At 36.2% G+C, this 14,038-nt stretch overlaps 1 protein-coding gene and 1 pseudogene across 1 annotated transcript in view; both read left to right on the top strand.

The window, feature by feature from the left end:
• Nucleotides 1-14,038, top strand: part of ITFG1 (integrin alpha FG-GAP repeat containing 1) — a 286,746-nt gene that overhangs the window by 261,110 nt on the left and 11,598 nt on the right. The window lies entirely within an intron of this gene.
• Nucleotides 11,674-11,789, top strand: LOC123931963 (annotated as a pseudogene).

Consider the following 14,038-nt stretch of genomic DNA (forward strand, 5'->3'; position numbering starts at 1 on the left):
AATAAAGGAGCACCTGGGTGAGTCAGTCAGTTGAGCATCTGCCTTTGGCTCAGGTCAGGATCCCAGAGTCCCAGGATTGACCCCCACATCAGGCTCCCTGCTCAGCAGGGAGTCTGTTTCTCCCTCTGCCCCTCACCCTGCCTCATGCTCTTTCTGTCTCTGTCTCACTTCTCTTTCTCAAATAAATAAATAAAATCTTAAAAAATAATAATAAGCTAATAATAGTAACCGTGTACTGGGTGATTATAAATAACTGATATCAATGACAACAATACCCTAAGAGATGGGTGGGGGTAATTGGGAGTGTTCTGTTATTTAAATTGGCCCTTTCTTGGAAATGAAAATCAGGAGCCCATCCTTATCACTGACTTCGTATGATAACCTCTTTCAGGGAAACAACAGTAGGCTATAAAATTTATACTGTATCTTTAAAGATCAGTGACTTTGTAACACCCTATCCCAAATTTATAGAGTTCAAGAAGACAGGATAAGGAACAGTAGGAATAAATCAGAAAGACATTTAGAAACACAAAACTAAAAAATAAATATGAGCAAGGAAAAAAAAAGACAAGAGAAAATAAAATTAAGAGAATGATTGAAAACTGACAAGTAACAAGTTCAAGAACTGACAGTGATCTCTAATGAGTGTTGTCTCAGGGTTGGGATTCTGCATGTAAACAGTAAACTCCACAGTGAAGGTGATTTGCTCTGTGAGATTTATTTTATTATCATACAAAAAAATGTTTATTGAACATCTAAGTACTAGCTATAACCCCAGGCACTTTAAGAAGTATGAAATAGGGGCACCTGGCTGGTTCAGTCAGTAGAGCATGTGACTCTTGATCTCAGGGTTGTAAGTTCAAGCCCCACATTGGGTGTAGAGATTACCTTAAAAAAATAATAATAATAATAATTTAAAATAATGTATGAAATATATTCATTATCCTCAAAAAATCTACAGTTTATTTAGAGAGATAAAAAGAAAAAGAACATGATTTTTTTTAGTTTTTTGTTAAATTCCACTTAGTTGACATCCAGTATAATATTAGTTTCAGGTGTACAATTTAGTGATTCATCACTTAAATACAACATCCAGTGCTCATCACAAGTGCTGTACTTAATCTCCATCACCCATTCAACCCATCCCCCATCTACTGTTCCTCTCCTGACCATCAATTTGTTCTCTATTGTTAAGAGTCTGTTTCTTGGTTTGCCTCTGTTTCCCCTACGATCATTTGTTCTGTTTCTTAAATTTCACATATGAGTGAAATCATATGGTGTTTCACTTTCTCTGACTTATGTATTTTGCTTAGCATAATATTCCCTTAGCTCCATCCCTGTCATTGCAAATGGCAAGAGATTTCATTCTTTTTTATGGCTGAGCAGCATACCACATCTTTATCCATTCATCAGTCAATGGACATCCATAACTTGGCTATTGTTGATAATGCTGCTCTAACATGATAAGCCTCTAATAAAGGATTTATCAGAAGAAGAATAACTTTCTGGAAGATGATGATATCACTATCCACTGGCCCCTTCTTTTATAAGATTTAGGTATCTAGAGTGGAGTCCTAAGAAAGACTAGGATTCCTTATCATCACTTGTAAGACTTTGATGCCCTTACCTCGATAACTTAGCAGGACAGTTTGCCAAATGCTATGAATGCACAAAAATATTAAGATGCAGATACTGCCATGAGGAACTTTATATAAAATATCAAGGTAGACATTTTTTTTAAATATTTTATTTATTTATTTGACAGAGAGAGAGATCACAAGTAGGCAGAGAGGCAGGCAGAGAGAGAGGAGGAAGCAGTCTCCCTGCAGAGCAGAGAGCCTGATGCGGGGCTCGATCCCAGGACCCTGAGATCATGACCTGAGCCGAAGGCAGCGGCTTAATCCATTGAGCCACCCAGGCGCCCCGACATTTATATTTTTAAATATCTTCATAAACAGTAATCGCAAAGCAGTAAGTGTCAATTAGTGGCAACAGTAAGTGCTATAGGAATTCAAAGAAAGAAGAGACTCTTGTGGACAGATTGACAGGTAACACCTTGTGAAGGTAGTCTTCATTTGAAGGATTGGCACAATATGTATCCCAAAAAAATGAACAAGAAGAAAGGCAGATGTTGCATTATCAAAATCAAAATATGAGAAATGTGACTTAATTAGGAGTAGCACAAAAAGGAAATAATATGACAATAAAATCTTGTTCTGGTTTTTGAAATCTATACTATACACCAAAGCTATAATATCTTTGAATATTTTCTTTTTACTTTCCTAAGTGCTTTTAGGAAAGTCTCTAGTATCCCAGACAGATGTTCCAGTTGATTTCATTTAGTTGCTCTACTATCTCTGCACACTTAGTAAATGACCTAGAATTTAGGATAGTTATTGTTCTTTACACAAAATATTTGTTATTTCTAAGTTTAATTTAGAGAGTTTACTAACCATTATAATACATTACTTAATTATGCAGTCACAATAAGTAGCAATTGAGAATATGAGTTATACTTATGTCAGCATTTTGTAATTTTTAAAAATCAATAAACAATCTTAAAATAGACCTGATTTCCCAGTTCTTGAAGTAAATTTTAAAATGCAATGGAGAAGGAGAGAATGAAAGGATGATGAACAAATGAGTGAAAAATCTCTCTAACAAGTTCAGTTTCCAGTTCAACAGGTAAAAGACTTGTAATTCATACTCCTATCTTCACCCCGTAAAAAAGGTGAACAAAAAGAAAATCAGTAATTCCTTTTGACCCATCAAAGAATTGAGGACACAAAGCAAACCACTGCAAAGGAGGGAAATACATAGAAACACCGCTTAACAGAGCAGAAGTCACAGTGGGACCGGCAAGAACATTTTAAGGGTAATTGTCTAATTGCTGGAGACTGAGCTTGAGACTAGTTTAAGAGATTTAAAAACTCCCAGAGGTCTAGGCATAAGGGATCCCTCACTTTCACGAGTTTCTCATCTAGGAACCACACCAGGTCCTCAAAGTCAAGATCTGAAAAAAAATCCTCTTGTGCTTCGTTGGAGGAGGGGAAAATTAAACATTTTTGAAGACTTCCAGAGCTACTGTTCACCTTAACAAAAACCTGATCTCAAGGGAAATTATTTTACAAAAGCCTAACCAACTTGGATTTTTTAGAACTTAACTGATTTGAGGGAAGTAAACTACCCAACTCTGGCCCCATCTAGTCTTCCTGTCTCACCATCAGGAATGGATGAAGATGAGGAAAGGAACCTGAAAAGCACCTATTAAGGTCCCAATCCAGGGTCATAGCCAAAGTGAGACCTAACTGTAGAACTATAGAACACTTAACCCTTCCCTGAACATCTTACCACTACATTAATCAGTCTCCTGTATAACAACAGAAGATTACAGGTGAGCAAGGACTCCCTTTTAAAAAGGAGTCTGTACGGAGATAGATAAAAGACAAAAACAAGGACACTAGAGGAACTTTCAGCTTCTGACCCGCAGCTACAGCAACCAATAAATGCAGTCTGACTCATAGCCAGATAAACCTAAAGCCTCATACTATACGTGACCAGCTTTCAACAAAAAATTACAAGGCATGCTAAAAGACAAAAAAAAGGGCGGGGTGGGGGGAAGCAGGGAGGGAGGCTATTTGAATAGACAAAGCATGCATCAGAATCAGGACAGAGAATTTGGAATTGTAAGACTAGGAATTTTAAATAACCACGATTAATATCCTAAAGGCTCAAACAGAAAAAAGGAAATTCTAGAAACCAAAAGCACCATACTAGAAATGAAGAATGCCTTTGATGAGCCCAGGCTGAGGAAGGAATCAGTAAGCTTGAAGGTGTCAACAGAAAATTCCCAAGCTAAACATCAAAGAGAAAAAGAAAAAATATAGTTTAGCTTAATGACCATTAAGATGTAAACTGCTACACCATGGCCCCCAATAGCTGATAATGTAGTCCCTTCCGCTATTGACTCTGCTTAAGCAAGAGGACATCAGCAAACACGACACAAGTAGAACCTTAATAAGATCTTATACTTGATACTTGCTCTCTTGGATTGCTCTCCTGAGACTGCATGTAAAGAAGCCCAGTCCAGTCTCCTTGAGAATGAAAGTCTAAAAGGAGAGAGGTCTACTCAGCCATCCCAGCTGACCTTCCAGCTGAAGGTAGCCACAAGAGTGTCAAAACCAACAGAAATTGTCCAGCCAACCTACACAATCCATGAGAAATAAAATAGTTATAGCTGTAAGCGACTAAACTTTCGGTTGGTTCATTAAAGAACAATAAATAATTGCTAAAAGAAGTGTATTCTGCTTTGTTGAGAGCCCAATGTGAAAGAGTTTACAGAGATGGACCTTTAAGGAAAAGTGTGTTTGGGAAGTGCAGACTTAACAGACAGGAAAGGGAAAGCAGTACACTGAAGCAGAAGGTGAAAGATTTAAGAGTAGAAGAGAATACGCTTCCTGACAGTCACAACTTTAATTATGTTCTCCAGGAAGAAGGTGCATAGGAAAAGAAATGACTTTGGTAAAGGAAAAATTATAAGGTATTTTTGTGTTTGATATGTATTATAGCCAAGAAACTGACTCCAAGTCTCTCCAGTTGACTAACATGTGATAACTACGTAGTCTAATGAACATTTTTAAATCACATATTTTAGTGAAAAACCTAACTTGCAATTTGGGACTTAAAAATAACCTCTCACCTTTGGTTTAAGTAGCTATGTATCTTTTATCCCTATTTTAGAACTAAGCAGTTTTACTCCCATTTGCTTTTTGTCACTATAAAGCACAGTTTTGACTAAAATGCTATGGCTAAGTGGTTTGCCTCTGAGAGAGAGAGAGGTCTCCAACATGAAAAATAAAGTGCACTAAAGCATAAACCAAGCTTTCCCATTTAGCTCATTTATACCACATTGTCCACTTCAGAAACCAGAGTTTATCTTTCTAATCCAGAGAATGACGGCTGAAACATAATTGTACACAACCTCAGAAAAGTTTACCTCCTTAATGTAAAGGAGCACTGACCATTAAATTAGACATTCACAGTCACGCCCAGTGCAATTTGGTTTTATGAGAGTTGTGGATTTGTTTTATTGTTTACCATCAGATTATTTTTTATATGCACTGGCAGTGGTTTTTATCTTACCTTCATTAGATGCTTTGACCATTAAGCTGTAGAAAAACAGTTATCAAAGTGCACCTGGGTAGCTCATTCGGTTAAGCATCTGACTCTTGATTTCAGCGCAGGTTATGATCTCACAGTCGTGAGATCAAGCCCCCTGTCAGTCTCCACACTCAGCATGGAGTCTGCTTGAGATTCTTTCTCTCCTTCTCCCTCTACTCCTCCCACCACTCGTGCTTGCTCACTTTCCCTCTCAAAATAAATAAAATCTTTTTTTTGTTTTTTTAAGAAAAGCAGTTATCAGGGGCACCTGAGTGGCTCAGTGGGTTAAAGCCTCTGCCTTCAGCTCAGGTCATGATCTCAGGGTCCTAGGATCAAGCCCCATGTCAGGCTCTCCTCAACAGGGAGCCTGCTTCCCTTCCTCTCTCTCTGCCTGCCTCTCTGCCTACTTGTGATCTCTGTCAAATGAATAAATAAAATCTTTAAAAAAAAAAAGAAAGGAGTTATCAAAATCAAACTACTCAGTTCCAAAAATAGTTAAACATAGTTACCATATGAATCATTAATTCCACTCCTAGAGATAATATTCCCAAGGGAATTGAAAATTGTATATGAATATTCATAGCAGAGTTATTCACAATAGCTAAGAAATATAAATGAACCAAATGCCCATTAACTAATAAATGGGTAAACAATGTGACATATCAATATAATGAAACATTACCTAGCCATAAAAACACAAAACATTGTAGAACATGGATGAACCTTATAAAATATTCTAAGTAAAAAACATCAGTCACAAAAGACTGCATATTATACAATTCCATTTATATAAAATGTCTAGAATAGACAAATCCATCGAAATAGAAAGGGACTAAGGCTTACCGGAGACTGGGGGGAGGAAGAAATGGGAAATGACAGCTAATAGTTACAGGGTTCCTTTTGGGGGCTGATGAAAATGTTCTGGAATTAGTGGTGACACTTAAACTTGTGACTATATTGAAAACCACCAAATTGTACACTTTAAAGTGGTAGGCATTGTGGTGTGTGAATTATATATTGATTTAACAAAAAAGAAATTTAAAACTTTATTCTAAATTTGTAACTGGGAAGCAGGTTGACAGATGAAGTTTGAACCAGAGTTCCAAAACGTCCTGATTTACTACAAAAGAGAAATTAGAAAAACTTCCATGAAAAATGGGTGTTACACTATTTTTCAAGAATGTGAAGTTGAAGTTCAACCTAAGGGGGGGAAAAAAAAAACAGAAAATATGAGGAATGGTTATATAATAATCAAAATAACAACTAACATTTATATAGTGCCTTGCAGTTTTCAAAGCACTTTCATTAACCATTAAAAATTAAGTACTGGTGTTGTAATTGCCTCACCAAATCCATGCAATAAGTGATTCTGTACTTCTGTTTTTAAGGATGAGGAAACATTCAAGTTCTATTTTTCTGTTATATCTTTAAGCATTTCCAGGTCAAGGTTTGTATCTTTTCCATTTCTGTGTAAAAGGCATACATAATATGCACTCAGTGTATGTTTAGGAATTAAAGTTTAGGAAATTAAAGTTTAGGAAAGTCAAGGGACTTAAAAAAACAAATAAAGCAGTGTTAAAATACTGTCTTTGGCATTCAAATCTTGTGTGCTTTCCATAACACCACATCACAAGTCTCCTGTGTCAGGGAATTTTTTTGTTCAAGTTCTAGTCTAAGTTGATGTCAGATTATTATTAAAATGGATGCCTTCCACAGTAATTGTTGATATGGCGTATTATATAAGACCTCAGGAAATACTTAAGTTAAATGATTATACAAATTAGACTTTGTTATTTACTACCAAATCATCTGGTTAGTACAGTGAATATTTACTAAGTGCCCATTACGTGTCAGCTACAATTCTAAACCCTAGAAATAGGGCATAGAAAGGAATATATCATTAGACTGGAAGCAGCTCTGTACCTCTTTCCATCATGCTATTTTTCAGTCAAGTAGGAGGTTCTCCCACATATTTCATCACTTTATCCTTGTCAGTTTTCTAGAAGCTGAGTTCAGATATGATTCCAAATACTCCAAAGAAATAAGTCAAATGTTAGTGGATTCCTTCACTCTCCATTATAAGTCACCCATCAACTACCAGGAAAAGAGGCCAATAATTGTTTTAAGAAGCTTTCCATAGGGGCACCTAGATGACTCAGTTGTTAGGCATCTGTATTCAGCTCAGGTCATGATCTCAGGGTCCTGGGATCGAGCCCCACATGATCCCTGCTGAGCAGGGAGCCTACTTCCCCCTTTTTCTCTCTCCCTGCCCCTCTGCCTGCTTGTGATCTCTGTCTGTCAAATAAATAAATAAAATATTTTTTAAAATACACCATAAACACCAGTTTAACTTCTAGATTTTCCATCTAGGCTATCTGATTTGGCAAATATTTACAATGAAACTTATCATATGAGATAACACAAATTATTACCTCAGGTTGGCATTTAGGTATAAAAGAGACTATAATAATTGGTCTTGGAAGATTTTATTAGCTATATCAGAAACTTATTCTGTTAGCAATTAAAACACACCAGCAGCAAGGGAAAGCAAGTGACAATGTATTTTTAAATTTTTAATTTTATCATGTATCAAGACCTTTTTAATCCATTGATTTTTATAGAATCCTAATCATTCTTGACAGCTTTGTTATGAGAAAAAAAATACACCTGTACCTGGAACAGTCTTTCTCCATGCCTTTGCCCTGCCAGGAAGAGGGATGGTGTACCAGTTACCTAATGAAAAGAGAACACATTGATTAAAGGAACATCTCTCACTTACAATGGAAAGACTAAAGGCAGACATGACAATATACCAGAAGCATGATTTTCTTAGGCAGCTAGAAAATTAAAAACAGGCCATTAAAGAGTACAGGCCAATGAGTAAGAGGAAACATTGCTGGTCAAATCATTTAAATCAGAGTCCCTATGTAATGAAATACAGTTAATATTAAATCTATTTAGGAACATATTTTTCTTTCAAAATCTTAACATCATTTTTCTTAACCTCTAGCATTCATGTTATTATCCACCTTGCCATTCTGAAAATCACAAGTTTTGCCCACCAAGAAACACTGTTCCCTACCTGATGGTCTCATATTGTTTCCTTATAGTAAAATAGAATTTAACATGCACACCACATGAAAAAAAAAATGATGGTGTTTCTTTTAGCATCCCCCTACAGGCAGTGAAAATAGTCCTCTAAAAATTTCACGCCATCCTTTTAACTATCTTGAATGAGCCAGAGAACCTGAGCTTATTCTAGTATAGACCAAGGGCTAGTCCATATCCACAGTACAATCTTTTTCATAATCGAATCCTGCATGGATATAATTGGATTAAGCTCTTCCTCAGCAAGTTGATGCTTGTTGTAGAAGATCAGCAAAATACACCAGCCCCATCTTCCAGAACCGCTTAAATAGCCCAGGCTTTAGTTATAGAAGGGAACATCACAAAGCCCAATGCCACAGCCTAGATTTACAAAAGTTAAGAAAGGCCATGTTAACTGGAAGAACTACATAAAAAATGTTATGGATTCCCAGATCATATCCTAGGACACCACCAATACTATACAGATCCAAGTAGTAAAAATCATGGGTGCCTAGGTGGCTCAGTCAATAAAGCATCTGCCAAGGAAGGGTCCTGGGATCCAGCCCTGTCTTGGGCTCCCTGCTCAGAAGGGAGCCTGCTTCTCCCTCTCCCTCTGCCCCTCCCCCTGCTCAGGCTTGCTTTTTCTCTCCCTCTATCTCACTCGCTCTCTCAAATAAATAAAATTTTTTTAGACCATAAAAGATAAAATGTCATTGGATGGGGTTATTCAATGTTCTTAGAAGTCCTTTTTATAGAACAGTAAGACAAACATCACACTTCTTTTTCAACTGAAAATAAGATCACAGGTGATGATGAGAGGTGTGGGCTTTGGAATTAGGCTGCCAAAATTAAAACCCGAGCTCCACCATTTAGTAACTATATGTTTTTAGTCAAATCATTTAACCTCTTGATTTCCCCATAATCAAGTGGAGATAATAGTACCTACCTACATGCAATTATTGTTAACAACTGCAATAAGATGCAAAAAACACTTGCTGTAGTTTTTGGCATATCATCTGCATTTAATAGCTGTTAATTCTTATTGCTTCCAGAGGGTATTTTCTTCAGTTTTTATACTTTGTCCTCTCTCACTGTTCTTCATCTCCATTTTAATTGATGTCAATGTACTCTTAGTTCAGAGCTGTTCATTTTAGAATAATGAATACTTCTCAGAACAATTTTCTCTCCCAAGAAGAGGCATGTTTTTCTCTAAAGTTGCATAAAATATTGGTTGTTTGAATGTGTGCTTTTATCTCATTCTTATAGAGATGGTATTTTTCCTCAAGCCACGGCAGTGCCAGAAGAGTTACAGACATTACTGTTAGATGCAAATTCCCAGTGGCTTAATCCCTTGCAGGGAGATAGAAATTAGTGTCCTTTTGACTCAGAATAACACACATACTCACACATTCACATACTCACACACCAAGAAGATGAAATTTTAGTTTTATTCCCCCTTTGGCTAGTGATTTTTCCCTTTGCTCTTCTGCCTCTTATGTCAGCATATATACAGTATTTAAGTTTTATTTTTGACAAATTGACATCAGAGCCACAGTTATGATAAAGTTCATATCTGGTATTCTTTTTTTTTTTTTAAAGATTTTATTTATTTATTTGACAGACAGAGATCACAATTAGGCAGAGAAGCAGGCAGAGAGAGAGGAGGAAGCAGGCTCCCCGCTGAGCAGAGAGCCCGACGCAGGGCTGAATCCCAAAACCCTGGGATCATGATCTGAGCTAAAGCCAGAGGCTTTAACCCACTGAGCCACCCAGGTGCCCCATATCTGGTATTCTTGAACAATGAAGTTGGCTTTAGTATCTTACTTAAAACAGACTGCATGGAAATTATTAAAGTGGGATTTCTCTCCTGTCCTGCCTTCTTAATTAATTTAGACTCTTAAATTACAGCATAATCTATTTTACAGTAACATTAAGCAGTCAGGGTTATATGTCAGTGTAACATTCTCCTGGAGAATAAGAATGAATCAATTTTAAAAACTGTTACTTTTTTAATTACATAAATGTGTATTTGAACTGTTTTGGAAAGTCAGATTATGATGCAGTCATAAAAGAACATATAGGCATTTGAATCTGGTGACTAGGATATCACGAATGCCTTTTATGTATTTATCGTTAGATAGACAGTCTTTCTGTACTAGGATCTATGTGGTATAAACTGATACAGTATTTTTAAATTGAGAATATGTTATAAGACTCAGGTTTAGTGTATTTGGTGGGTAAAATTCTTTATTCATTCTTTGGTGAAAAAATACGTACTGAGTGCCTAATACATGCCAGGACTGTTCTAGAATCTTATGATATAGAAGTAAACAAAAGAGACCTAAATCTTAGCCCTCATAGAGATTACAGTCTAGTAGGGGGAAAGAGGCAATAAACATATTAAGTACATTATGTAATACTATTTAGTTATCAGGAAGTGATAAGAACTGTGGGGCAGGGGAGGATAAAGCCAGGTAAAAAGGATAGTCATCAATTTTCTGTAGAGTGTTCAAAGCAGGCCTCTCTGAGAAAGTACTATTTGAACAAAGATTTGAAGGTGGTAAGAGAGTTAGACACATAGTTATCTTTTGAAAAATATTCTTGGTAGAGGAGAAAACCAGTGTCAAGGCTGGAAGGTATAAGCATCCGTGCAATTGTCAAGGAACAGTGAAGAACCCATATCTTAGAGCAGAAGGAAGAGAGATTAAGGAGTAAAAGATGAAACTGAGAGCAGATTAGAGGTGACCAGGGAATCAGGAGTTATTGCTTAATGAGTAGGTATATTTATGGGGTGATGAAGTGTTTGGAAACTAGAGAATGCTGGTGGTTGCACAACATTCTGAATACACTAAAGGCCACCTAATTTTTATATTTTAAATAATGGGTAATTGTACATTATGTGAATTTCACCCCTAAAAAACAATAAAGAAATGGAATGTAATAGGTGCTTTCATTTAAAAGTAGAAGAAATGTATAGTACACCTCTTCTTACAAAATCAAGTTTCCTTTTCTATATCATTCTTCAGATGTCTTAGCATAATTTGTTAAAGAGACTATTCTCTTTTGTTTTCTTTTTATTTAAATTCAATTAATTAACATATAATGTATTATTGGTTTCCGAGGTAGAGGTCAGTGATTCATCAGTCTTATATAATACTCAGTGCTCATTACATCACTGCCCTCCTTAAATTAATGCCCATCATCCAGTTATCCTTTCTCCCAACCCTCCTCAAATTGCAACCCTGTTTGTTTTCTGTGATTAAGAGTCTCTTATGGTTTGGAAGAGACTATTCTTTTATCCAATGAGTGTCCTACTTTATGACCCAGTATTCCATATCTAGGAATGGAAAAAACTAATCCTGATACAGACAAACATTGATGTGCAGGGATGTTCACTAAAACATTATTTATAATGGTGAAAGATTAATCACTTCTTGGCCTTTTGGCTAAGATCAAGTTTAGTGTCTGCTCTTATCAGTTTGATAATAGTTTGATAAAAGTGATATCAGTTTGATAATAGTGAAAAATAAGGAGAAATCCATCATCTCCATCATCTCCAACAATAGATTTTTTTCAATGATGATATAAGAGGATTAATGTAGGCAAGAAAATTGTTTTTGGTAATGTCTAGATTTTAGAAAAATAATTTTTAAAGGCATATATAATAATAAGTGTCTTTTAACTTTTAGTTTGGTTTTCTCAGTGGGATTTCAGTGTTGGAATAATCTTTCTCTCTGCTTACCCATTTTTACTTTTTTTTTTAATATTTTATTTATTTATTTATTTGACAGACAGAGATCACAAGTAGGCAGACAAGCAGGCAGAGACGAGGAAGCAGGCTCCCTGCTGAGCAGAGAACCCGATGCGGGGCTTGATACCAGGACCCTGGGATCATGACCTGAGCTGAAGGCAGAGGCTTTAACCCACTGAGCCACCCAAGTGTCCCTGCTTACCCATTTTTAAAGAATTTAATAATATGAGAAAATACTCATAAAATAATACTGAGTGAAAAGCAATGAAACTAAACTGTGCTAATGTGTTTGTGCATGCACATGCCTAGGGGGAAAAAATTACATGAGTAAAAGATTGCTAAAATGGGGCATCTGGGTGGCTCAGTCCTTAAGCATCTGCCTTTGGCTCAGGTCATGATCCCAGGGTCCTGGGATTGAGTCCCACATCGGGCTCCCTGCTCTGCGGGGAGCCTGCTTCTCCCTCTCCCACTCCCCCTGCTTGTGTTCCCTCTCTCACTGTCTCGCTCTCTGTCAAATAAATAAAATCTTGAAGAAAATCTCTTCATTTTGAGATTTTGAATACTTTTATTTTCATTATTCTTTTAATAGTTTTTCAGTTTTCTTATTAAATATACTTTTTAGTTTCAAATTTATGTTCTCTGGTCTTCTTAATAGAGTATTAATAATAAATGTTCTTATTTTGGTTCTTTACAGTCAGGTAATTATAGGAAAATAATTTATATGTCTAGTTTTGTCTCTTAAGCTAGTCTTTGCTGATAGTGTAATGAAATCAGTATATATTTGATTTTTACTTCGACTATGTAATAATAAATTTTATGATAACATATAGCTAATATGTATTATTTATTGTGCAGGACAGGGTACTCGAGTTTAATCATTATCATTCGATTCTACTAATTTGCAATTTATTGCTTTACAATTGTTTATACATTATTTAACTTTTTTTAAATGCCTTTCCCTAAGTTCAATGTTTCTTTCCAGTATACATATCCATTTCTAACATAAGAACTATATTAAAAAAATCATGTATACTTTCAAATGATTTCATATTTCTGGGTAATGTGTAGTGATGTTAGCAGAGTCCCACTGATTATTAAAATATATAGGTATTAATTAGTCTTATCCTTTAAATGTTCAGTTTAATTATGTAGGAAATACCTAGCAAATATATACGCACATAGGGAGAGACTGACTTTTGGAATGCCAGTGTGAGGAATACATGGCCCTGTTCTCCCCAAAAAGGAAAAAAAGGTACTGACCACACAGCTAATATCAACCATTTCAGAACTCTAGAAACTAACCAAAGCCACAGAATGAAGTATGTTGTCTATCCAAGAGGAACTACTAATCCTCAATAAAACTACAGGGTCTGTCACACTTTAATTTGGGGCTATTCCCACCCACGCTCCCTTCTCTACTGAGTGGTACAGCAATGCAGCTGCCATGAAAAGCCTGTAGCTCACAGTCAGTAAACAGGACTGACTGAATTAAAATTCCCATCCCCAAAACAGTCAGTATTTTATCTAAACTAGCAACTCCCTGGAAAATCCCCATTCTTAGGATGTTGGGGCAATTTTTTTTTTTTTTTTGACTTAGAGTTCAGCCCAGCAGTAAAACATAAAATTAAAAACAAAACAAAACAAAAAAAACTATCCCCCAAGGGCATTACAAAAAACAACAATCATCTGCTGGCAGAATCTAAGCCACCTAAGCCTAAGATTTCAGGTGTAGTGAAACAAGAGCCTGGCCAACTATAAAAGGAAGTCCTCAATGACATGGTAATCATAGGTAAGTTTCCAAAACTCCAGTATATTGGGGATCTAGAAGGCTGTCAACACGTCCAGAAAGGAAACTACTTCATTCAGATATTTAGCTTGCATATACTACCTTGAGGCCCTGCTCAAGCAAGAAATGAAAGCTAGAGCTGTTCTATAAACTCCTTGAAGTTTGAGGGCATCCTTCCACACACAAATCCTCCAGACAAAATGTAGAAGACATACAGACAACATTTTCTAAGGAAATATTGTGTACCAGCCATT

This window comes from Meles meles, chromosome 19 (assembly GCF_922984935.1).
Source record: "Meles meles chromosome 19, mMelMel3.1 paternal haplotype, whole genome shotgun sequence".
NCBI classification, from domain to species: domain Eukaryota; kingdom Metazoa; phylum Chordata; class Mammalia; order Carnivora; family Mustelidae; genus Meles; species Meles meles.